General features: G+C 43.5%; 1 long non-coding RNA gene across 1 annotated transcript in view; it reads left to right on the forward strand.

Annotated features, from left to right (window-relative positions):
• The window catches only part of LOC309363908, an 83091-nt gene extending 57506 nt beyond the window's left edge, over positions 1-25585 (forward strand). Inside the window, exons 3-4 of the long non-coding RNA XR_014165642.1 lie at positions 20333-20388; positions 25309-25585. This is a non-coding gene — a long non-coding RNA (uncharacterized lncRNA). The remainder of the gene's footprint in view (positions 1-20332; positions 20389-25308) is intronic.
• Positions 25586-26589: the final 1004 nt, after the last annotated feature.

Below are 26589 nucleotides of genomic sequence, written 5' to 3' on the forward strand. Positions count from 1 at the left end.
TCTAGTGCCAGGCATCTGTCCCATCTTTGACCACAGCTACTGCTTCCAGCTCACCTGCTTAACCGCAGGTTTTTGCAACTTTTTGGTTCACACTTTTGTACTTGCCTCTCACCCTCAGATGGGGCTTCACACCAAACCTCAGCAGTGAAGCCAAATTAGGTGCTCCTGAACTTTTCACTGGGACCATCAGCAGCAATTATCTGAACCTGCTGGCTGATAATAGCAATTTTGAAGCCAGCAGGCAAAATCCTTCCAGATGTTTTGTGGGGGGGCACATTCACAAAAGTCACTGGCTCCTTGCTCGATGGTGTCTGTGTGATGTTGATCCAGAGGTACATCATTTCTCCTCCTCCTGTCTGGTTGCAATTTTTTGGTCAGTTAGGAACCACCCCCTCCAACTTTTTGCTCATCTCTCTCATATTTTTTCCTGGATGCAGTGTGCTCACATGTGCTATGAGCACTCCAGCATATTTCTCTAGGATTTTTTTTTTTTTTTTACAGGAATCTAGAACAGGAGGCTGTCTTCCTTGTTGGCAAGAACAGTCCAATCTTCTTCCATGAAGGAATGAGGATAGCACTGCAGATGGCAAGCACTAGCAGTGTTACTGCCATGGAAACTACCAGTAATTTGGAATGGTCATAAATGACCTATATAACATGGCAACCAAGCTAATGCACTACTTCAAGTGTCACAGCACTGGTGTCTACTGCTTTGGAAAGCTGGGTGCTAGTGGTGGTCTCCAAGTTGATGAAGAAACTCCCAGTGGGCAAATGCAATAAAGGAACAGCCTGTTGTCCTTGCCTCTTCATGAGGAACACCATTTTTTGTTTTTGTTTTATTTTTATCTGACAGGGCTACATGGCAGCCATTAATACTACTTGTGCATCTTTCACCAGTCTGGAGATGTCATTTTAACAAAACAATAGCTCAGGGATTAACTGCTAAGGTCCCCGGAGATAAATTTGAGACCCTGGGGGAAAGATGTCTATATGGCTTCTGTTGTCAGCCTCTGAAATCCGCATCCCTGGTTGTGTAGGCACCATGTATTTAAAGCATCTTCTCCCCCCAAAAAGAATCCTAGGTTTGTTAGGGGTGCTGGGAATTGTAGTTCTTATGTTCTTCTGATGCAGGACATCCAGACCTAGAGCACCCTGAGCAGCTTCCCTAGCAGTACAGGGGCCTGCAAGATGCTAGCTCTCTGATGGAACCCTCATCTAGCTCTCTGCACTCCCCATAAATTGTGAATATTTACTCTCTGAATTACAATGTTCACAAGCCCAATCTCACCAACAGATTCAGCAATGGAGGCCTAGGTAATGTTTCCCCAAGCAGAGTTGTGCTGTTTCCAAAGCAAGAGAGATACTAAAAATGGTTGAGAAGGTACGGTATCTTTGATTAGATTATGTTGATGACGGAGACACTTTCAAGGTTTTGTCCACTCTTCAGAAGCCAAAATTTAGAAGACACAATATATAGGTGTTGGGTTCTGTTGTTTCACATTTGTCAGAGGGTAAAGGGACCCCTGACCATTAGGTCTAGTCGTGACCAACTCTGCGGCACTCAACTAGTTGGATTAAAACTTGGGATGTTGGCTGTATAAGTTAGAATATAACAACCCTGTATTCTCTGAAGAGAGCCATTCCATTTGTTTTTTGTTTTTCTGTGTCAGGTGATTCCATAACAACGTCACGAGATCTATATAGCTATGGGCAGAGAAGCCAGTATTCATTAACAAATGAATTGGAATGAGCTCCAGTACAGAGGAGGCACCTGGCAACGTCTTCTGTCTCGCAAGGCCAGGCTTTCATATCAAGATCGGGACATACACAGCTGATTTCTCATTAGAACGCTGGTTGCCAGCAGGAAGCCCCTAAGATTAGGGCTGAACTGAAAGGTGGATGAAGGTGTTTCATGTATATTTTCATCAGAAATTTTAAAAGTCCTCCTTGGACAATTGTTCAGTGGTCACTGGAAACATGGGTGAAAATGCTGAGTGCTGTCTTTCCCCCTACCAGGCAATTTGCAAGTGCTTTGTCCAAAGAGGGGGAGGGATCAAGCTGCAAAACTCTTCCTTGAAGTTATCAATTTGCAATAGGATTTAATGATGACGATGACAACAACAACAATACTATATATATATATATATATATATATATATATATATATATATATATATATGCAGGTTTTGGTGTCCTCGGGTGTCTTCCCGTGTAAAAGTTGGGGTGTCTAGGCGACGTTTCGACGAGGTCTCACTCGTCATCTTCAGGCTGGTGCTTTCGGCTTCTTGTTACTGGAACAGAGCAGGATCTCAGTGTTTGAGTTCCTATAAATACTGTTGAGGGGGTGTGGTGTATAGCCTCCAATGTTCTGGGCAGAGAGGAAGTTCCCAGGCTAGTGTGCCTTTTCTTCTTTTGTTCCTTAATTACTTGAGGGATATCTTGAGTGATTTCTTGAGTGATATCCTGAGTACCACTTAGGTGGGTCATTAGGTGTGGATTAGTTGCTAAAGTCTTTGTGTCTTGACCTCTTGAATTTTGTGAAGAGTTTTTCTGAGAAGATGGCTGTACTGCACTTAGTTGTGCTCTGGCTTGGCTTCGTGTATAGGGGCGAGCTGTGGTTTTGTGGCCTGTGTCAGCCAGATCTGTGTAGGGATTGCAGGGGGGTGCAGCATCCGGAGGTGCCACCATGGTTTGGCTACTGGATGGTGTCTGTAATTTATCTGTGGAGAGGGTCTGGGTTTGGGTCTGGTGTGGTTGATTGGTGATGGCGTTCTGTGTGCCTCTGGATCTGGTGTCAGTTTTTGTGGGGAGGGCTAATTTCCAGATGTCTGGCAAGCGGGATGTGTCGTCACGCTTGTTCATGTTGTGAGGGTGTTTCTCTATCTCGATGGCTTCCATGATTATTCTCTTGTGGTGATGTTCCATGTTAAAGAGCAATTTGGAATCTGCAAAATTAATTTCGTGTCCTGTTTCTTTCATGTGTTGGAAAAGAGAGGAAGTTTTTTCTTCTTTTTTGACGGCATTCTTGTGTTCTGCGATACGTGCATTTATTCGTCTGTTTGTTTGTCCAATGTACGTGGCTGGGCAGACTTTGCAGGGTATTTCATAGACCCCTTGGTTTTCCAACTGGATTTTATCCTTGGGGTTTCTGAGGATATTGGCTATTTTTTGGTTGGTGCAAAAGGCTGTTTTGATATTGTGTTTATGGAGGATTTTGCTAATTTTATCTGTAGTGCCCTTGATATAAGGAAGGAGGGCCATGCCATTGTTTTCTTCTGTGTCTTGGTTTTTGGGGGGTGTTTCTTTTTGGATTAGCTTCGTAACCCTGTTTTGCTGGTATCCATTGGCAATTAACACATTTGAGAGATTCTGTAACTCAGTTGTCAAGTGGTCTTTGTCAGCCAGGCGTTTGGTTCTGGAGATGAGAGTCTTGGCTACGGAGTTTATTTGTGCAGGGTGGTGGTGTGATTGTGCATGTAAGTAGCGGTTGGTGTGTGTTTTTTTCCGGTAGATAGTGTGTCCTAGGGAGCCATCAGGTTTTTTGTAGATTAGGACGTCAAGGAAGGGAAGTTGGTTGTTGGCTTCTATTTCCATAGTGAATTGTATTTTGGGGTGTAGGCTGTTGAGATGTGTGAGGAAGCTATCCAGTTTTTCCTTCCCGTGTGGCCAAATTACAAAGGTGTCGTCAACATATCTGAGCCAAAGTTTGGGTTTGTGTTCTGACTTGTCTAAAGCATTGGTTTCAAAGTGTTCCATGTACAGGTTTGCGATGACCGGTGAGAGGGGTGATCCCATAGGTGCTCCTTCTATCTGTTTGTATCTTTGTCCATTGTGGATGAAGTACGTGTTGGTTAGGCAGTGGTTGGTCAGGTCCAAGATGTATTCGGGGGGATTGTATTTGTTTTGAATGGCTGTCAAGGCTTCATTAATGGGCACTTGTGTGAAGAGAGATACAACATCGAAGCTCACAAGTAGGTCATTAGGATGTAGGTTTTGCTTCTTTATTGTTTCTATGAACTGGAAGGAGTTTGGAACGTGTGAAGAGATGGATTCTGCATAGGGCTGAAGTTGCTTGGCGAGAAATTTAGCGAGATTTTGTAGAGGTGAGCCTATGGAGCTGACTATTGGTCTGAGTGGTGTTCCTTCTTTGTGTATCTTGGGGAGGCCGTAGAGTTTGGGGCATCTGGATGATTTTTCTCTGGGGATGATTCTTAGCTGGATTTCTTCACTGATAGGAGAGGCTTTTATTTTGGATTTGGTGGTTTTTTCCAGATAGGTGGTGGGATCTGTTTTTATAGGTTGGTAGGTAGGATCTTGGAGTAGATTTGATAGTTTTGCTTGGTAGTCCGATGTGTTCATCACAACAGTGGCATTACCTTTGTCTGCTGGGAGAATGATTATGTTGTTGTCTTTCCTCAGGTTGGTGAGTGCTTTCTGTTCTTCTTTGTGTAAATTGCTTCTGGGTGGTTTGCTGGAGCAGAGGATGTTGGTGACTTCAAGTCTGATTTTATTGGCTTCATCTGGGTTGATTTTGGTTAGGCTAGCTTCGACTCCGCATATGATGTTTTCCGTGGGGATGCGTCTCGGGGCGACTGCAAAGTTGAAACCTTTGGAGAGTACTTTGGTTTCAGTTGTGGTGAGGATCCTGTCTGATATGTTATGTACTGTTTGTTTCATGGGTTGTTGTGGAGGGTGGCTGGGCTTCTGGCGTTTCTCTAGTTTGTGGAGTTTGTTGGTGTGTGTGTCTGTCTTATGTGAGGTCTCCGTTTCAGCTCTCCAGACGGCTAGTTGTTTGCATTTGTCCCAGAGTGCAGGGTGGATTTTGTTACAGAGTTTGAGGTGAAGAGTGAGCAGATCTTTGTTGGTTTGGTTTAGTAGGTATCTTTTCTTGTGTAGTTCGTTTCTGATTAGGGATAGTTCAGTTCGTTTCAGGATCCTTTCGGTAGCTGGGGTTTTAGAATGGAATTTAAGTTGGAAGCATGTGGGAATTAAGTTGTTGTCTCGGCAGTTGCGTAGGAACAAGAGATCACATAAGATGGTGGCTCTTCGGACTTCTAGTTTCTCGTAGGTTCTTGTCAGCTGGAAGGTTTCCTCCCCGTAGAGGTGAGATATTTGCTTTCGTAGATTTTCACGGGTACAGGAATGCAGGTTTTGGTGTCCTCGGGTGTCTTCCCGTGTAAAAGTTGGGGTGTCTAGGCGACGTTTCGACGAGGTCTCACTCGTCATCTTCAGGCTGGTGCTTTCGGCTTCTTGTTACTGGAACAGAGCAGGATCTCAGTGTTTGAGTTCCTATAAATACTGTTGAGGGGGTGTGGTGTATAGCCTCCAATGTTCTGGGCAGAGAGGAAGTTCCCAGGCTAGTGTGCCTTTTCTTCTTTTGTTCCTTAATTACTTGAGGGATATCTTGAGTGATTTCTTGAGTGATATCCTGAGTACCACTTAGGTGGGTCATTAGGTGTGGATTAGTTGCTAAAGTCTTTGTGTCTTGACCTCTTGAATTTTGTGAAGAGTTTTTCTGAGAAGATGGCTGTACTGCACTTAGTTGTGCTCTGGCTTGGCTTCGTGTATAGGGGCGAGCTGTGGTTTTGTGGCCTGTGTCAGCCAGATCTGTGTAGGGATTGCAGGGGGGTGCAGCATCCGGAGGTGCCACCATGGTTTGGCTACTGGATGGTGTCTGTAATTTATCTGTGGAGAGGGTCTGGGTTTGGGTCTGGTGTGGTTGATTGGTGATGGCGTTCTGTGTGCCTCTGGATCTGGTGTCAGTTTTTGTGGGGAGGGCTAATTTCCAGATGTCTGGCAAGCGGGATGTGTCGTCACGCTTGTTCATGTTGTGAGGGTGTTTCTCTATCTCGATGGCTTCCATGATTATTCTCTTGTGGTGATGTTCCATGTTAAAGAGCAATTTGGAATCTGCAAAATTAATTTCGTGTCCTGTTTCTTTCATGTGTTGGAAAAGAGAGGAAGTTTTTTCTTCTTTTTTGACGGCATTCTTGTGTTCTGCGATACGTGCATTTATTCGTCTGTTTGTTTGTCCAATGTACGTGGCTGGGCAGACTTTGCAGGGTATTTCATAGACCCCTTGGTTTTCCAACTGGATTTTATCCTTGGGGTTTCTGAGGATATTGGCTATTTTTTGGTTGGTGCAAAAGGCTGTTTTGATATTGTGTTTATGGAGGATTTTGCTAATTTTATCTGTAGTGCCCTTGATATAAGGAAGGAGGGCCATGCCATTGTTTTCTTCTGTGTCTTGGTTTTTGGGGGGTGTTTCTTTTTGGATTAGCTTCGTAACCCTGTTTTGCTGGTATCCATTGGCAATTAACACATTTGAGAGATTCTGTAACTCAGTTGTCAAGTGGTCTTTGTCAGCCAGGCGTTTGGTTCTGCCCAGCCACGTACATTGGACAAACAAACAGACGAATAAATGCACGTATCGCAGAACACAAGAATGCCGTCAAAAAAGAAGAAAAAACTTCCTCTCTTTTCCAACACATGAAAGAAACAGGACACGAAATTAATTTTGCAGATTCCAAATTGCTCTTTAACATGGAACATCACCACAAGAGAATAATCATGGAAGCCATCGAGATAGAGAAACACCCTCACAACATGAACAAGCGTGACGACACATCCCGCTTGCCAGACATCTGGAAATTAGCCCTCCCCACAAAAACTGACACCAGATCCAGAGGCACACAGAACGCCATCACCAATCAACCACACCAGACCCAAACCCAGACCCTCTCCACAGATAAATTACAGACACCATCCAGTAGCCAAACCATGGTGGCACCTCCGGATGCTGCACCCCCCTGCAATCCCTACACAGATCTGGCTGACACAGGCCACAAAACCACAGCTCGCCCCTATACACGAAGCCAAGCCAGAGCACAACTAAGTGCAGTACAGCCATCTTCTCAGAAAAACTCTTCACAAAGTTCAAGAGGTCAAGACACAAAGACTTTAGCAACTAATCCACACCTAATGACCCACCTAAGTGGTACTCAGGATATCACTCAAGAAATCACTCAAGATATCCCTCAAGTAATTAAGGAACAAAAGAAGAAAAGGCACACTAGCCTGGGAACTTCCTCTCTGCCCAGAACATTGGAGGCTATACACCACACCCCCTCAACAGTATTTATAGGAACTCAAACACTGAGATCCTGCTCTGTTCCAGTAACAAGAAGCCGAAAGCACCAGCCTGAAGATGACGAGTGAGACCTCGTCGAAACGTCGCCTAGACACCCCAACTTTTACACGGGAAGACACCCGAGGACACCAAAACCTGCATTCCTGTACCCGTGAAAATCTACGAAAGCATATATATATATATATATATATAGTCACCCATCTGACCGGGTTGCCCCAGCCACTCTAGGAGGCTTCCAACAAACCAAAACATCCAAACTCCTCAGGGCTGCCTACAACTGTCTTCTAAAAGTCAGATAGTTGTTTATTTCCTTGGCATGTCAGTGTGGGCCAAGTACCCAGAAGTCAAAGAGGTTGAAGGAGGAGGAGGAAGAAGGAAATTGTGTTAACAAGAATATCACTGAAAAAATGCAAACGTTTGCAATAACTGCTGAAAATAGCTGAAAATGAGAAACACTTTCCCACAATCATGGCAACAATCAAAAAAGCAAGTTTAGCTTAGTTCTGTTAAGAGAATCTTCTCAGTAGATCTTAAAACCTATGATATTAAAGAACGAACTAGTCTCCCTGAACTTCTTGTGTGAAAAACACTGAAAGTCTAGCACAGGGGATTGGAAACCAGTGTCCCTCCAGATGTTATTTTGGACCATCTCCAACAGGCCCAAGCCATGGGTCCAGCCACAATCCAGCAACAACTGTAGGGACACAAGTTGTCTAGAAAAGTGGCCTAGAAAAAATAAATATTTAAATCCCAGAGGCCTTTTTTTTTTTAAAAAAAAAGGAAGATATGTCTTAGTGATGTGGTAGTGTTCCACAGAGATGTACTGATCTCAAGGCAGAAATAAATCAGTTCCTCAGTGCCTTTCTCTGTACGTTTGCCTCAGACTGTCAGGTTATTCTCTGAAGTGGCCACAAAGTCAATCTCAGACAGAATTTTAAATCTGGTTGATTTCTACTTTTTGTAGCTCTTGGTTGCTCAAGGAAGAATTTTCTATATGACATGTCAGGTAGAAATCAATCCTAATAATTTTGGTAGCCAATAGTTTGTGTACATCCAAAAACATCAAAGCTTATTCTTACAACTTCTCTTTATGAGACACATTTTCCTCTCTGTGCATTGATGCTCCCATGGTTCTGTCATTGGCCTGCAACACAAGAGTTTTCCAGATGTGGCTTCTGATGTTGCAATGAGAAAGAGCATGACCTAACAGGATATTGTAGTTGTGAGCTCAACACACATCTGCTTTGTCAAATGTGGCGGAAGAAGTTGTAGCAACCTACTCTTCACTTCCATTTGAGTATCTTAAGCAACACCAGTGATGAATGAACTCAGGGCAAAGGCACAGCCTGCCAAGGCAGCTCTGTAGAGTTTCTCCTGATGAGAAGATAGACACTGTAGTTCTTCAAGTGCATAAAGAGGAGAGGTTGAAGGACCTGGGATGCTGGTCTCAACCTTTAAAGACCTAAATGCCTTGAGACTAAGCTACCTGAAAGACTACCTTCTGCCATACACACCTATCTAAGCCTGAAGGTCCAATTCAGAGGCCCTGCTCCAAGCGCTCCTAACAAATTATGTAAGGCATAGCCATTAGGGATAGGGCATTTTCAGTAGCGGCACTCCAGTTATGGAGTAGCCTTCCACAGGAGGCTCACCTGGTGCCATCTTTGTCATCCTTTCTGCATCCAATGAAGACCTTTCTATTCACTCAGGCCTTAGACCTTAGTCTGGGCTTCTGCTTTATGAATCTGTGGGAGGTGTGGTGAGTTCTGTTTCCTTGTTATTGTTTTGTTGTTGTTGTTTTGCTTTGTATTTCAGTTGTTCTTTCTTTCTTTCTTTCTTTCTTTCTTTCTTTCTTTCTTTCTTTCTTTCTTTCTTTCTTTCTTTCTTATCTTTATTGTAAGCTACTCAGAGAATCCCATGTTATAAGGTGGTAAACAAACAGGGATGGGAGGGAATTTCAATTCAGTTATAGGAAGACTTACCTAAACTGCATTCTCTGTAATGCTTAATTATTTTGCATTTCCCTGAATTTTGCAACGCAGTTCTCAAGTCAAGTAATGTGTACAAAAGTGCATATATTAGGGTAAAATGTGCACTAAAATGTACATAATAGTGCGGGAGATACCCACAAAAATGCATTATATTTGTGGAAATCGCTTTATAAAAATATATGTACTAGGCAAAATTGCTCCCAAAATGTGTATATTCAGAGAATATACTGCTCTACAATGCAGATGAATTTTCCTTAAAAAATACAATTTGCAAATGTGGCAAACTGAACTTAGGAGTGGAAAAACAAGAAATGGAGAGAAACCAAAACTTGATAGATTTCACTTTCCCTATATACAAATGTCATCAGTTATTATTATTATTATTATTATTATTATTATTATTATTATTATTACAGATGCCCCACATAAAGACCTGGATATGCAGATGCCCCATCTCCCCCTGATGTTGTCTTTTTGCTCAAAGAAGGATTTTCCCAACCAGGCAATTTTAGGCAAACTGTCCCATTTTTATTTTCATCTGATGGAACCAAAGTGCCTGTTTGCCACCTTTCAGCTGCCATTCTTTTTTTGTGTGGAAGTCCTTGTAAGAATTCAGAGGTCTCCGAAATGGCATAAGTGAGGCCCAAGTATGTGGAAAGTTAATAGCGGATTGGTACAAAAACAGTTGAAAGGGCAAGAGCTTCCCAGTGTGCACGTGCTCCTTCCCTTGCCTTTACTGCAAATAATCATTTAAGTGCTTTATAGCCTTTATTGCTTTTGCCTCCCAGCAACTTGGTGGTGCATTCATGTTGTTCCCATGAGGAGCTGAGGCCGAGAGAGGGATTTGCCTGAGGCCACCCAGTGTGTCCCATGGGCTATATTGCTCTATATCGACAGGACCACAGAGACTCTTCATGCCTGTTTCCAGAGTCTCTCTTTAAGCATCTCTTGTGCCAAGTCTTCAGTCTGCTTTTTAAAGTTTGAAAATCATTCGGCAGAGGGGGAGGGGGGGCGTGGAGGGGATAAAGGTTTTCCCACAGGGTGGCTTCTGAGAGAGAGACTCCCAGAAATGCTCCAATGGGTTGATCATAAGAACATCAGAAGAGCAGAGGCCTATCTCATCCTAAGCCTGATTTTCCACTGGCCAATCAGTTGCCTGAGGCAGGGGTCAGCAAACTTTTTCAGCAGGGGGCTGGTCCACTATCCCTCAGACCTTTGGGGGCGGTGGACTATATTTTGGGGGGGGGGGAGAAAAGAATGAATTCCTATGCCCCACATTAACCCAGATATGCATTTTAAATAAAAGGACACATTCTACACATGTAAAAACACGCTGATTCCAGGAACATCCGAGGGCCGGATTTAGAAGGTAATTGGGCCAGATCCGGCCCCCGGGCCTTAGTTTGCCTACCCATGGCCTAAGGGAACCCCACAAGCAAGACATGAGGGCCAGAACCACCACCCCCACTATTATTTCCCAGCTACACACTTCACATTGGCACACTGACTGTACCATTATGCATGCGCGCACACAATTTCTGACATTGACTAGATGACCTAAAAGATCCCACTCAACTCTATGGCTGCACACACAACCATGCAGTTAAAGTTCATGACTACCCCCAAGGAATCCTGGAAGCTGTCATTTGTTAAAGGTGCTGGGAATGGTAACGCAGGGGTTACCTGTGTGCTTTAAGTGTGCTTTTGTTGTTGTTGTTTAGTCGTTTAGTCATGTCTGACTCTTCATGACCCCATGGACCAGAGCACGCCGGGCACTCCTGTCTTCCACTGCTTTAAGTGTATGGTTTATATGCAGCCTATGATTCTGTCAAATGCAAACAAAGCCCAACAAATACCGCGAGCCGCTGCAGACTAATTTATCTGACTCTTTATATTTCCCCCCGATAAAGCTTTAAGAAAACAAGCTTTATGCCGTGCATTGTGAGTCAGTTGCTCCTGAACAGTCCCATTTGCTTTGATTAGAAGGCTTCTGGCATTAGATGATTGAGCAATATGGTTGCATGATCCAATGCAAGTGCTGTAGAGAGATGATAGAACATTATTCTGTGCCTCCTTTTTGTGACTGTACATCCACACTGTTGTTTATTTATTCTTTATAAATCCTTTATTCATTTGACATTTCGGAGTGTCTTAATGAAACCACAGCACCACACGCTTTTAATTTAAACCAAAGTTGCAGGGAAAGCACTGAGTCCATTTTTAGCAACCATGAGTCATTATACACCTATTCTCAGCAGATCAAGTTTTGATCGAATATAATGATGAGGTATGCATCGATTGGGGGTGGGGAGTGGATCTCTGTGGTTTATCAAACGGCTGTGATGAATTATATCCGTAAAACTTTGCACTGCTAATTTTAGGTGAGGAAGATGTTTTATTTTCTTTTTTTCAAAACGTCTGAATGCCCTTCTTCTCTCTTATTAGGACACCAGTTCAGCAATAAAGTCTCCATATCTGGTGCAGTGGTTCTCTGTTTCGAACGTCTTTTTTCTTTCTGGCTGGTAAGTATTCCTCTTGGATTCCTTGCTGTGTGTCAATGGCCGTCTGATTCCTTCTTCTGAGGGTGAGCAATCTCCTTGAGAGACTCCAGCAAGCCTCACTTTGGAGCCAATTGTGTGCACACCCACCCAGCGAGACATATACCTCGGGGAGGGTATGCCGTTCTTTGTAGAAGGATTAGGAAACTCATCCTGGCTGGAAAGATTGCACAAGTAACCAGAAGCGATATTTATAGGGCTGGCAGGGAAGGGGAAGCAGACTTCTAAATGCATACCAGGCACTTAAATGTGGAAGTTTACAATCAGATATCTCAACTCCCCGAGATTGCGTAAAGTAGAGATGCCATTTCCTACAGAGCAACTAATAATCTTAGCTGATGTGAATCGTGCAGACCTGAAAGAGCCAGGTGAGAAGAGGGAATTTCTTCATGTTGTGTGGTTACCAGGACACAATGCATGATATTTTAAAGATGATTCAATGTAATGGCAAAGACACCGCCTGGTGAATTTGCCACTGGAGCTTAAGGTGAAATAATTGGCACATCCTTATTTACAATCATGAAATCTTGGTTTGTGGATTTACCGTTTTTTTGAAATACAGTGAAATCTGACAATGGCTGCTCAGCAAACACGACACTTTCAAGGACTTGTCTGTACCAGAGGCCTCAATTCATATGGTTTTGGTTTTGTTTCCAGATTGTGCCAGTTCACTCTGACCCCTTTCTTTTCAATCTCCAAATGTCCTGATGCATACTGTAAGCTTTTCCTTTTTCCAACTACAATAATTATCTGAAATCGACAAATTCCAAAGAGGCAGCTGTGTTTTTATGTTGCGGGGGGGGGGGGACACACACACCGTTTGTGTGGCACCTTGAAGGCTAAAAAAATATGCTTTCATGGGCTGGAACACTGTAAGTGCTAAAAAATGAGCTTCACCTCGATTTAATAATGATATTTCCCTAAGAGAACACTCGTGATAAGGGTCCACTTATCTAAGGAATGCTCACTTTTCAAGAGATCATTGCACCACCATGATACGCACTAAAGAAGGGTGGTGGTAGAGCGATGCAGAGTGGCAATCTGGTTTAGTTTGCAGATTTCCGCCAAACTTCCTCAATTGCACCCCGAGGCACTTCCCCCGAAGTGAGGCCCAGGAACAAGACAATCTCCTCCAGGACAGCAACTTACACGTGATGCAGCAGAATCAATGAGTACAATGCAGAGGAAGCTGAGCTTGGTAAAGCGTTGCTGGATTCAACAGCTCTTAATATTGGATGATCACTCATAGCACAGCAAGCCAAAACAAACAAACAAGCCATGAGCAGCAGCCCAGCACAAACGCAGCTGTTTTAGCCTAAAAAGCTTGCCGTAGGTGAAATGGTTTTCTTAAGTCTTATCAATCTTGCTTCAGAAATTCCGGCAATCAGACAGGTTCTCTGTCAGAGAGGAGGTTAGGAAACATGAGGCATCCTTTTCAATAAAGCTCTGTGTGAAGCTGAGATAGGGAGAGAAAGGTAGACAGAGGCGGGGAAGGGCCGGGGGAGTGAGACTGGCAGAGAGAAAGAAGTCAAAAGTGTGGGACTGTGTGGATTTTCTTTCCTACACCATTTCCCCAATGTTCCTCAAAAAAATTTCCCCTACACTCCTTTTGCTAAGAGTCAGTAGCAGCTCATGGGTCAGCATTGCTCACTTGGCTTCCCAGTGTGAAAGTCACTGCTGGGAACTGGGAGGGGGTGGCAGGAGCAGTGTTGACACGGTGCAGACACAGCAACAGACCCAATCTGACAGTTCTGCTACTGTTTCCGCCCTGCGCTGACCTCTGCGCTGCCTCATTTGGTTACCAGCAGCAGCCTCCACACTGGGAAACCAGGTGAGCAATGCTGCCCTACCCTGCTCCACCAGCCACTACTGCTAAGGGCAGGAGACTTACGTAAATACAGTCAAGTGTCTTTTAGTCACCTGTCAGATGTGCTATTTACGGGGAGGAGGCCGTGCAGCAATGGTGCCACCAAGGTGCATCATGGGAAATGAGGGAGACATGCACACAAACAATGCTTGCTGGAGTCTTAACAAAGCTGCTGTGCTTAAAAACTAACTAACAAATACCAGAGCTCTTTAGTGCTCTGCAGGCAATATTTTGGAGAGCCTCACTTCTTACAAAACACGGACCTAGAGAAATGTAGAGATATACAGGGAATATAGCACAGCGGCACAAGAATTTGTGGGGTCCCCAATCTAACTTGGGGGTGGGGGGGGGGTTGCTGATGTTGAGCTGTGGTTCAGGAAGGGGGAGACCCACAAATCACCCATATTTGCCCCATTCAGCCCCCACTCTATTCAGATGTACACCCTTAACAGATACAAGATCGAAAGCACCCTGTGTTCATTTGTATAGGAATTTTCCATTCTAGACCTGGCTACGGTTGCAAAGGAGTCTTATGAAAATGTTGCAGAGAAAACGATAAAGATGTGAGGGATGACCATCCCCCCCGCCCCCCGAGAATCTCTCAGCAGTGAATTATTGTTTTGACTTCGTGAGGTTTGCTTGAGCTGCTGCTTACTGTTTGGATTAACGCCAGTGCTATATAGGAGGCACCTGTATGTGCACGAGAACCTCATGCCTCGCAGTATAGAATTTCTTTGGCTTTTTAAACCTGTGCAACTGCAAACAGGCCGCCAGCAACCCAGTTATTATACAAGTCCTACAAATGCATGCAGATGGAAGAGAGGCCAGGGGTCACGAAGTTTCTAAGGCTGCTTTTAATAACCATGAGCTGCTGAAGAAACATCAAGGTACATCCAAAATGGGAGTTTTAAAGGAGGGGAGGGAAGTCAGCCTTAAAGAACGCAGGCCTGACTGTCCCTGGGTACCCAGTCCCCCAATGAGAACACGTGATGGGGAGCTTAGTTCTTTATGGGCAAAGCACTCAATTGCATCAGCTCCTAAGGTGCAAGAGTCACAGGCTCAACAGCTCCTTCTTCACACTTGGCCTCCAAACTGGACAGTTGGCGCGACAGTGCGACTACACCTGAATCAGCGCACTTGCACCCCCTCTTCTGACATAGCGTGCTCAAGGAACCAGTGACTTCTCCTGGGTGGCAGCTTCAGCTTTTAGCCTCTCTCATCCTTGGAGATAGTAGAGGAGAAGATTCCAACAGCTCAACTCTCTTTGTGACTTCCTGCAACTCTTCTTCCATCTCTTCTTCACTTGTCTCTCACTGCCTGGACTCTTCCTCTTTCCCCTGCTTCACGGGTGGCACAGAACCTCATAAATCACTGGCCCTTTCACCTGGATATTCCTCCTGCCCCCTGCCTCCTCTGCCCACCCTTGGTACCCCTGCCTGTCCCTGACAGCACATCCTTCGGAGATCCACAGCTGCATCCCACTTTGCATTGTTATCTGGGAGTTCCTGTGGCTCTTACAGTGCTTAGAATGTGTCTAAAATTTTCCAAGTGCTCTGCATATGTTAAAAGATAAGCCATCCCCTGCTCCATGGGCTCATAGGCACAATTCAAAAGAGGGAAGCAAGCATTCAAGCAGCTGATGGATGAGGCCAGGCTGGTCTCCCCCTGGCCACAATGCTCTTCCTGGCAGGCAGGGGAGGTGCAGATTCCCATGGAACGTAAGAAGGCTTGGTTAAGACAGTGGCAGAAGAAATGAGCCCAGGGAAGGGAAGGTTGGAAGATGGAAGATGGAGCAAGCTTGTTTTCTGCTCCAGAGGGTAAGACCTGGAACAATGGAGTCAAATTATGAGAAAGGAGATTTCGACTAAACATTAGGAAAAACCTATGCAAGAGTGGATTGATATTAGATGAAAGTTAAAAGTTAAATATGCGATGAAAAACAAGTAAAGATAGACCAATAGGATGAATTTGCTGAACTAAGATCCTAAATGGAATACAAAAAAGGGAGGCGTGAGGAAGTCAGGAAAACAAGTTAATCAAAGAAGAGAGACTAAAAAGTGGGATTTTTTGTTATTCTTTTTTCTTTTTCTTCTTTTCTTTTCTATTATGTTAATTGTTTGTATTTTTCTATTTTTCTATTTTTGTGTTTTTGTATTTTCTCTTGTGTTTTTCCCGGTTATTGTCTTATTTTGAAAACTTTAATAAAATATCATTCATATATATATATATATATATATATATATATATATATATATATATATTGCTTTCGTAGATTTTCACGGGTACAGGAATGCAGGTTTTGGTGTCCTCGGGTGTCTTCCCGTGTAAAAGTTGGGGTGTCTAGGCGACGTTTCGACGAGGTCTCACTCGTCATCTTCAGGCTGGTGCTTTCGGCTTCTTGTTACTGGAACAGAGCAGGATCTCAGTGTTTGAGTTCCTATAAATACTGTTGAGGGGGTGTGGTGTATAGCCTCCAATGTTCTGGGCAGAGAGGGAGTTCCCAGGCTAGTGTGCCTTTTCTTTTTTTCACGAAATTAATTTTGCAGATTCCAAATTGCTTTTTAACATGGAACATCACCACAAGAGAATAATCATGGAAGCCATCGAGATAGAGAAACACCCTCACAACATGAACAAGCGTGACGACACATCCCGCTTGCCAGACATCTGGAAATTAGCCCTCCCCACAAAAACTGACACCAGATCCAGAGGCACACAGAACGCTATCACCAATCAACCACACCAGACCCAAACCCAGACCCTCTCCACAGATAAATTACAGACACCATCCAGTAGCCAAACCATGGTGGCACCTCCGGATGCTGCACCCCCCTGCAATCCCTACACAGATCTGGCTGACACAGGCCACAAAACCACAGCTCGCCCCTATACACGAAGCCAAGCCAGAGCACAACTAAGTGCAGTACAGCCATCTTCTCAGAAAACTCTTCACAAAGTTCAAGAGGTCAAGACACAAAGACTTTAGCAACTAATCCACACCTAATGACCCACCTAAGTGGTACTCAGGATATCACTCAAGAAATCACTCAAGATATCCCTCAAGTAATTAAGGAACAAAAGAAGAAAAGGCACACTAGCCTGGGAACTCCCTCTCTGCCCAGAACATTGGAGGCTATACACCACACCCCCTCAACAGTATTTATAGGAACTCAAACACTGAGATCCTGCTCTGTTCCAGTAACAAGAAGCCGAAAGCACCAGCCTGAAGATGACGAGTGAGACCTCGTCGAAACGTCGCCTAGACACCCCAACTTTTACACGGGAAGACACCCGAGGACACCAAAACCTGCATATATATATATATATATATAAACGTTAGGAAAAACCTTCTGACCACAGCAGCTGTTTGACCGTGGACCATACTACCTTGGAAGGCAGAGGACTCTCACAATAAATTAAAATTAAATTAAAAACTGGGACAAAATGGGGATGAAACACTTTTGGGATGAACACTGGGTACATGAATGAGCAGACTGTAACAAATGCTAGAGAAACCGACAGATACATGGAACTGAATGCTGGAAAAGAAAGTCCTCACTGGAAGCCACAGGAGGCGAGAGAGCTCTTGTGTTCAGAGCCTGCTTCTGAGTTTCTTATAGGCATCTAGTTGACCACTGGCCTGATCCAGCAGGCTCTTCTTTACATACATCTGTTTTGTGGGACTCAACATCAGCAAAAAATGTGACATCTGTATCATTTCCTTGCCTCCTTCAACACACCACACTCCTTTCAGTTTTCTCCTCTCTCCTTCATTTATTTTTACTTTTTTAAAGAAATGCTTCTATAAATCTATAGCTTGAGCCAATGTCTGCTTTTTTGGTAGGGAACAGAGTATTCTTTTGCTGGCAATGCTGCAGCTAAGGGAACTGGGGAGGAGGTGACATCAACTTAACCTTTCTTCTGAGCTAGGCGAACAAGCCAAGGCAATACAAGTGGGACCTTTGCAGAAAAGCTTGTGCAGCTGCAGAGCACAGACCTTTTCCTGGCCCCTCGGTATGAGGAGCTAGTTATTTTGCCTGCAAGGAAAGAAGCAAAAGGCCAACAATAGGAAGGTTTATAATATGTCCCAGTCTCTCTGCTGGGGGGAAAAAAATCCCCCCTATCCCTTTTGAAAATGTGCTTGCTTTTCATCCTCCTCTGCTCCTCATCACCCCCTGGGCAGCAGGGTTACCAAGCACTGTATGGACTTCATTAAATCTTTCTCCATGTGCCCATCTCCAAAAGAACCCAGAAAAAGATAAAGCCGAGCAATAGAATGCAAACCTTTATCTGATTCTTATTGGTCGGCATCTCAATTAGATGCCTTGCTTGCGTCTGAACGCCAGGTAAAAATCCCGTCACCCAGAACAAAAGCGCTCCTCCCTTAAACATGAATAATAACCAAAGATGAAAATCAGTCATTTGTGCGGAGCAGGAAATTTATTTCCCCTCCCTTTCTGTTGAAAGGGCAAGACTGAGATGTATTCACTGGGGTTTCAGTCCATCTCCATTGCGCTACTGTTAGCAGGGGTGGACTTTGGTTCTATGGCACCCTGAGCAAGGCCAAAATTTGGCACACCCTTCCAGCCCTCGCACCATGCCAAAGACTTTCTGAGGTTCCAGAGGGCCATTTACTATGTGTGCTGTCATTCATAAAAAGAGAGCCAAGTATCAACAACATGATTTTGCTGTACCCTTTGCTACAGGACCCTCTTTCGTTGAGTTAGCTTCTCTGCAATACCAGCTGCTCTCAAACCCCAATCTATGAAAGAGATCTGAACCTTTAATGATGTGCGATCTTCATAGCTCAAAAAATATCGGTAACATGGCTCTCTCTGGGTTTGGATTGGCTTACATTGCCTAACATATTATTGTTGGACAGCATTAGCTAGAATGATTATAAAGGAGGGCACTCCAGCATACCACAATCCCGCTAACATTATGGAGAGAGCTTTTTATGTATGTGTCATAGCTTGATATAGTACAACATCACCAGAAAGTTTTCTGTTGTTGGGTTTTTAAAAGCCTCTTCCTAATAATTTGTTTCGGCCATTTAAGAGCACTGATTCACTGGTGTTTTTGTTTTGTTTTTTAATCTGGCTTTTTAAATGCTGGGGTGTGCTTGACAAGTCAGCAGTAATGGTAAACCCTTTGTCTCATGAAAGCTGGAGATTACTTGCCCCTAGATGTTTCCGTAGGAAATTCAAATGTTGGATTCCCCCCCCCCCCACACCATTTACTCCTGAAGCTGAATGAAATGCTGAGCGAGGCAACTAGTGATTTCTTTGCATTCTTGGATCTGGTTTATTTTTCTCTGTAATTGTCTCCTGTCCTCAAAGCATCTCATTGTGAGTCGAGGACCCACCACTTGCACAGGAGTATAATAAGACACAAAGACACATTATTTTAGGTTAACGGGCAAAATTAGGCCACAACTTTTATTGGTTACAGCATGTGAGTAGTATTGGCTTAGGCATTGGATGAAACAGCAATACAAGACTCCACCCTGCACAGCTGGGAGTCATATCAGGATTAACAACCAATGCGAGTTGTTGATGCAAATACAACTGGAAGTTCCCCCATGACGTCACCAGGGGTCATGCCATGGCCCTAGCCACCAGCAGGGCATCGGACAGGATCCACGACCGCCGGATTCCTTTAACGGGATACCCGAAAGAGGAGGGGTAGATGATGGTCCATACCCAATCCTCCAACACAGCACACATATTCCAATGCCCAACTGCCAATACCAGAAAGTTGTGATGAATTGCTACGAGGTAGGCAAAAAAGCCAAGAGGCTGGTGCCAATTTGCCAAATGGATAAAAAAAGTCCTACCAGGCCCCTTGGGCAACCAAGGCAGCCAACCAAAGTCCATAGCAAAGTCAATATGCAAAAGAAGCTGACCTAAGAGGGAGGGAGGGAGATCCGAAAAAAACAGGAATAGACTGGGAGCTGAGTGCTGCCGCGGCTGTTTAAATGCGGCTAGCCCCGCCCACCAGCCAGCCCTATTGGTCAGCTGGAAGGCTTGGCCACGGCAGCAGAAGCAATCAGGAGCAGGGAGCCGAGTACGCCTCCCTGCCCCAGCGGGAAGCTGCTCCCATTCACAACCCCTCCCCTCTGGGAGGAGGAGAGGCCTTATCTGTCCACATGAGAGATTGTATATGAGAATAAATACTGCAGCAATGTGGGGGTTGAATTCAAGTGGCAAGTGTGGGTTTCCCATCATAAAATAAAATTACCGATTGCAGAAATAAACAGGTTCATTTTCATCGCTTAAAAGTATTTCACCCACACAGATTATTAAATGCTATCCTGCACTTTCCCCAAAATTATAAGATACCTACTAAGTATTTGAACAAACCAATTGTCAGTAACAAGCACAAATGAGAAGTTTGTATACAGTCTTGGAAGAGCCGGTCCTGGTTGGTCTGATTTCCTAGCTCACAATCAGAGATTTGATAACCTTAGAAGTTCTGCTTTCCCATTTATTTCAAATGAAAATATAAGTTGCTTGACTGATGGGTTCACTGCAATGGTAGAATGCTTTGCTATGTTTTTAGGGCTGAGAAGCAAAGGGCTTCTTAGACAGTACCCATAATACTTTTGTACATACACCAAATGTTTCCTCTTTTTTCCCCCTGGTCAAATATGGATAGAAGAAGGCTATTATGTTCATGTTCTGCTTGTGGGCTTCACACAGGGATCTGGTAAATCACCATGAGAACAGAATGCTGGATTAAATTGATCTTTTGTCTGATCCAGCAGGACTGGATTGTCTTCTCATGGACTAAAGCAAGAAGGCTCCGATTGCAAGATGGAAGGTAAGAGAGCCCAAAGTATGTAAAAGCTTCTTGCAAATTATTTTGGATCCTAGCCTAACTCAAAAGGGAAAATCTGGGTTTGTGTCCAAGAAAAACAAAATTACACCACAAATGTCTTTTTAATATCACTTTTTTTTTTTTGCAAAACCACAAGCTTTAATTTGCTATTTGCTTTACTCAAGAGCTATTCAACATGTATCTTCCAAAACATCATTTAATGATGATACATTTGGTTTAGATGATGTAGAACGTGGTGCCATACAATTTATCAAAAATTATCACTCCAATAGAAATGGCCACCAGCTATTTTTGTTGTTGTTTAGTCGTGTAATTGCACCAGCTATATATCAGTTTAAAAACACTGCTAGGTTTTAGACTCTTTTTCATAAATATCATATTTGCCTGATATTTTAAAAGAATGGTGACTGATTTTTCTTCCTCTTACTTTTAAGTTCGATGGTGGTTCTTTGTATTTTGTGCTACTGCAGTTTATTGTTTCAGTTTTGTATTTTGGTTTCACATTGGTTAAACGGTCTCCATTTTAAATTTTAAGCCTCTTTGGGGATATTATTGGGTGAAAATATTAGATGAGAAGTCTTTCAGATATATACCATTCCATACCACAAGTGAGGTTTAAGGGGCAACTCTACCTGACTTTGGTTTTATTTTGAGTGAGAGAATATCACCACCACCACGGCTGTACTTGTCTGTTGCCTTTCCATAGTTAAAGCATGTTCAAGGTGGCTTACAACATGAAAGGATTTACATAATGACACAAGTAGTCATAAACAAAGAAAAGTCATCAAAAAGTACACATCAGTCTGATAGGCATGAATGGCATAATTTATATTAAACAGGCTTCAGAATGAGAATATGTTTTGTGTAGACTCGGATGATGCATAATTTCTTTTAATAGTGAACCTTGGGATGGTTGTCTGACCTTCATTATGTAGACCAAACAGGCACCATCCTTGGAAAAGGGAAGAATAAGCATGCTTGTGAGAGCCCTGTTGCTTGGTAAAAGGCTTGGTAAAATAGATTCTCATGTGCAGGGCAGAGATCAAATCCACAAGTGTGGTGCCACTCAGATAAATTATCTTGTCAGAGCACGAGCCAGTTGCTGACTGTAGACAGGGGTGGGTGGGTTTGTGCTGAGTTGGTGGAGTATGAGAAAGGAAGGATGAGATAAGAAGAGATAGAGGAGAGGGAGTTCAAAAGCATTTTAGGAGTCTTGGCTTGAACAAATTTGTATATTCCAACGTATCTTTATTATCACTGTGTAAATCAGGGTGTTGGCCTCTTTTTGTTGATAAGCCCAAGACATTTAACACAATAATCTTCCATTTTCCAAAAGTGCATTAAGCTCCTTTGTTACTCATTCCTTCTATGATGGAGGTTGGGTAGAGTAATGACTTGGAGGAATCGCTGAGCAATTATTTAAAAGATCTGTGAGCTAATTATCTTCTTAGAATGTCCCAGACTGTGTGTCTGTTGAAGGAACCTTTAATTAATTGCAACCTATTGAAACTAGGAATGACTCTTCTGCATACAGGATCACTTCTAGCTTCTGAAGACAGCCTGTCCTCTCTGTCCTCCTCTTGGGAGAAAACATCTCAATAAATTAACTCAGTGGTACCACTTCATTAAATTTCCCTTCTGTAGTAAGCCAGTCTGTAGCAGCATCTGAGCAGCACAAGGAGCTTGGGATGGACTGGCTATCCAGCACCCCACCTGTCCTTGACGAAAGCCACCAGTTTCATTACATGGCCCAGGAGAACATTTATGGAAGCAAAGCATAAAGAAGACTGAACTGGAGAGATAGGAAGAGGTCCTTTGTGACCACAGTACAATTGTTAGTATTTGTCCTGAGTACTGTAATCTGCACTAAGGGGAAAACTATGCAACAAATGACTGCTCCACCCCCCCCCCCACAAAGAAGTCACAAGAGTGTTGTCTGAACATAGTTGTCAACCTTCCCCTTTTTTGTGGGAAATTGCCTTATTCCAGCGACGTTTCCTGCTGCTTCCCACTGCTATCCCGGATTGTTAGATATCCCATAGATTGTCCCCGGGACAGGTGAGGCTGCTGATCCCTTATTTTCAAATCTGAAAGTTGACAGCTATGTGTCTGGATAATCACTTTTGGAAAGAGTGGGTGTTAATGGGAGGGTTTTGGTCTCCTGAGTACAGACCTGAGGTTTCAACAAATGCAAAGCCTCACTTTTACATGTATGATTCCTCCCAGCCAGGCTCAGTAGCTAATTGCAATGAAGGAATTTGTTCTGGCTTTGTTCTGTTTGCACTAACAGACTTCATATGAGTCATAAAGGCTGTTGCTCCAGAAAACCCTTTCCTTGGTGTAATTTCAATGGTGTACCATTGGCTCACAAGGCAGACTCAGAATGGCCATATGATACTGGTATTTTTAATTTTAATTTTAATTTTTAAAAGGGGAGACTGATGCCCTCATTTGCCCTGTGGCACTGTGTGCTGATGCCAGGCCTAAGGTTAAACATTTCTGCCAACCTTTCTCTGGTGTCCTGCATAAAATAATTCTGAAGGTGCTACTTGACCTTGGAATTTGCATTCAGGAAACTTTCACCCTAGACAGATGAGATCTGTCTAGTCTACAGAAAATTACTCTAAATTGTTGCTATTATGCTAGCGAGGCTTGAAATACTTTTGACCTGAGTGAATTGCTTGCTGAATGGCAACGACCAAGGATGGGAGCGGGAGGCAGGGGCACAGGGAGGAAGCAAAAACACCTGACTTTGAACACACCTGCCTAATGCAGTATGATTGAATTCTCATTTAGAGATAATATCTCTAGATTTGAAAGGTTTCATAGCCTGGCTATCTTTTGAGACTAATCTCCTTTGCTGGTGAATATGCTTCAGTCCTGTTGCACAACACATTGGAACATGTATTCTTAATTGCAGGCCAATAATAATGTATTGGTGCCTCAAAAAGAAAGTACAGAGGCTTTTTGTGTGGTGCACATGTGTTAACTGGTTGTTGTTGTTTAGTCGTTTAGTCGTGTCCAACTCTTCATGACCCCATGGACCAGAGCATGCTAAGCACTCCTGTCTTCCACTGCCTCCCGCAGTTTGGTCAAACTCATGCTGGCAGCTTCGAGAACACTATCCAACCATCTCGTCCTCTGTCGTCCCCTTCTCCTTGTGCCCTCCATCTTTCCCAACATCAGGGTCTTTTCCAGGGAGTCTTCTCTTCTCATGAGATGGCCAAAGTATTGGAGCCTCAGCTTCAGGATCTATCCTTCCAGTGAGCACTCAGGGCTGATTTCCTTCAGAATAGAGAGGTTTGATCTTCTAGCAGTCCATGGGACTCTCAAGAGCCTCCTCCAACACCATAAGTCAACTGGTAAGCGGCTCTAATTACCCAAAGAGAGAGTGAATAGAAGGCAAGCCACTTTGCAAAAGCTAACTGAATTTTAGTAGCCAAATGCTTGTCTCACGTGAGGCCCAGCTAACACAGAGAGAAATTCTGTACATGTTTTCTCACAAGGAAAACTTAATTGTGTTCCATCTTCAATGGTGCTTACCCCCAGATAACTGTGCATAAGATGGCAGCTACGTTTATGATAAAATTTCTTGATTATATTTGTTTTACTTTGCATTTCAATTCCCCCCATTTATTTACTGAAATCCATTCAAAGAACTTTATGTTGGGGTGTGTGCATGCATGCAAATGTAATAAATGTCTTTGCACTTCATGAGTCACAGCTAAAAGTGTGAATACATTTCACTAAAAAGCTTCATGTTCAAGGTGATACCAGGAGACAAAAATGGTACATCATATCTGTAATGATCCATGCCCACAAGGCTTGATGTTGTGGTCATCATGAGATGTACATTTAGGTGTACACCTACTCACTCTATTAAACCACCTAATTTCCAATAAGTTGTGTTATATGTGTGCACTCATATTGATCATATGGCATCATTGGCACATACAGCCAAATTTCACTGTGAAGGGCAACCCAGATCCTTTGTCAAAGGTGGCTCCGGTTCTTGCAGAATTCCTTGTCGTCTTCACTCTGTAGTCCTTTAGTAGAATTGAAGTCCATGGAACTTGTTTGCAGCCTATTGTAATTCTGTCTAAAGTATTAGAAACCATGTAGGATCTTGCTGCACTGTTACTTTAGTTAGCACACTACAATACTTGCAGGAATGAAGCTCTATCACTATCTTCAGTCCTCCACCACTTTGATCTACTACTACTTATCTAGTTCCTTACTGTATACAAAGCTGCTTAATGTAACATTATAACAGCTGATAAAAGAGCTTTTAGTTGATTGATCACCTGCCTTTTGTTTAAATAATTTTGCATACTAGCAATGCATCAAAATTCTGCCTTTTTGTGACATTGAAGAATAATAAGCCAAATTACCTCTTAAAAAGTGGAAGTTATCACTCACTACCTGATGGAAAGGGCACCTTCAATGTCTTCTTCTTCCTTTTTTTGGCCTGTTACAAACAAAACTTCAGCTGCAGCCCTGCCAATTAAAATTGCCTTGATTATTTCTCTAAACTTTCGGGCATTTGATCTACAGATTAAACCAATTCACTACCTGTTAGAAATCTTTGATGCAGTTTTGCAAAACGGAAAATACAGAACCCATTCTGGTCCTAACAGCGCATACATGTCTACTCAGAAGTATGCCCCACTGAGTTAAAATGGGGTCAGTCCCAGGTAAGTGTGTGCAGGATTACCCCTTGATTTCTTATTTATGAGAAACTGCAATCCAGTAGCAATGGGAATAAGAAAGGAAAACCTCCAATGTCAAGCCAAAGACAATGTGCAGGTAGCAGCAACAAAGCATTAAGCACTTGATGAACCTGGAGTTAACAGAACTTCTATTATTGTTGTTGTTGTTCTTATTATCTTATAAAAAAACCAGGCTCTGCTGGAAGGATCAGATCATAAGAATGATAAATGGGACCCCATCTGATTCTTAACAGTGTTGATGAGATATAGGACCACTGCTGAAGGTTTAACGGTATAGGTAAGAGCTTGGATTACCGAGAAATGAGGCAAGGTTCAAACAAAAGATGATTCATTTGTCACGTATGCATCAGGTCATTGGTTTTGTGTTTTCAGCCTTTAGGCTAAGAGACGGCATCAAGTAGCATTTAATTTTAGTTCTTCAGCTTTTTTTGATCCCTTCAGTGGGAAGACTTGAGCAATAAATAATGTCAGTTTTTGACAACCACTGAATATCAGTGAACTTCAGAGGCTTGTAGCAGATAAGCCTCCTGACAAGCATTTGGAAACCTAGTAGAACATCAGTGTACTCTTGGCAAGTATAACTGCTTTCATTCAGAATGAAAGAAGAAGCCTGTACTGGTTTTCTTGAAGCCTTCTAACCATGAACACATAGAAGCTGTGGCCCATAGTTGCTTCACATTTACCGCAGGGGTAGCCCCCAAAGGTAGCCAACATCTTAAGATGTTTTGGACTACAACTCCCATCAACTCATTATGGCCAATGGTCAGGGGTGATGGGAGTTGTAGCCCATAACATCTGGAGGGCAGCACATTGGCTGCCCTGATATATACAGTGGTACCTCAGGTTACATACGCTTCAGGTTACATACGCTTCAGGTTACAGACTCCACTAACCCAGAAATAGTACCTTGGGTTAAGAACTTTGCTTCAGGATGAGAACAGAAATTGTGCTCCGGCAGCGCAACGGCAGCAGGAGGCCCCATTAGCTAAAGTGGTTCTTCAGGTTAAGAACAGTTTCGGGTTAAGTATGGACCTCCAGAACGAATTAAGTACTTAACCTGAGGTACCACAGTACTGTGCTTCTGCCTTCCCCCTGGATATGATTGGCAAGTGTTCCAAAGTTTAGGACATCCTTCTTCTGCACCTAGTCTTCTGTGGAACCACCAGCGTTTTCCTTCCTGCCTGCCAGCAAGGCAGCACAGCTCGGCCCCTTCCTGACCCAGAAACTCCAGCGGGTGCAGAATGCTGCAGCGAGACTCCTTACGGGGTCTTCGCTGCGAGATCACATTCATCCGGTGCTATACCAGCTGCACTGGCTCCCGGTGGAGTACAGGATCAGGTTTAAGGTGCTGGTTTTAACCTTCAAAGCCCTATACGGCCTAGGACCCTCGTACCTACGGGACTGCCTCTCCTGGTATGCCCCACAGAGGAACTTACTGTCTTCAAATAAAAAC

Source organism: Podarcis melisellensis (genome assembly GCF_964234715.1).
Source record: "Podarcis melisellensis genome assembly, chromosome: 2".
NCBI classification, from domain to species: Eukaryota; Metazoa; Chordata; class Lepidosauria; order Squamata; family Lacertidae; genus Podarcis; species Podarcis melisellensis.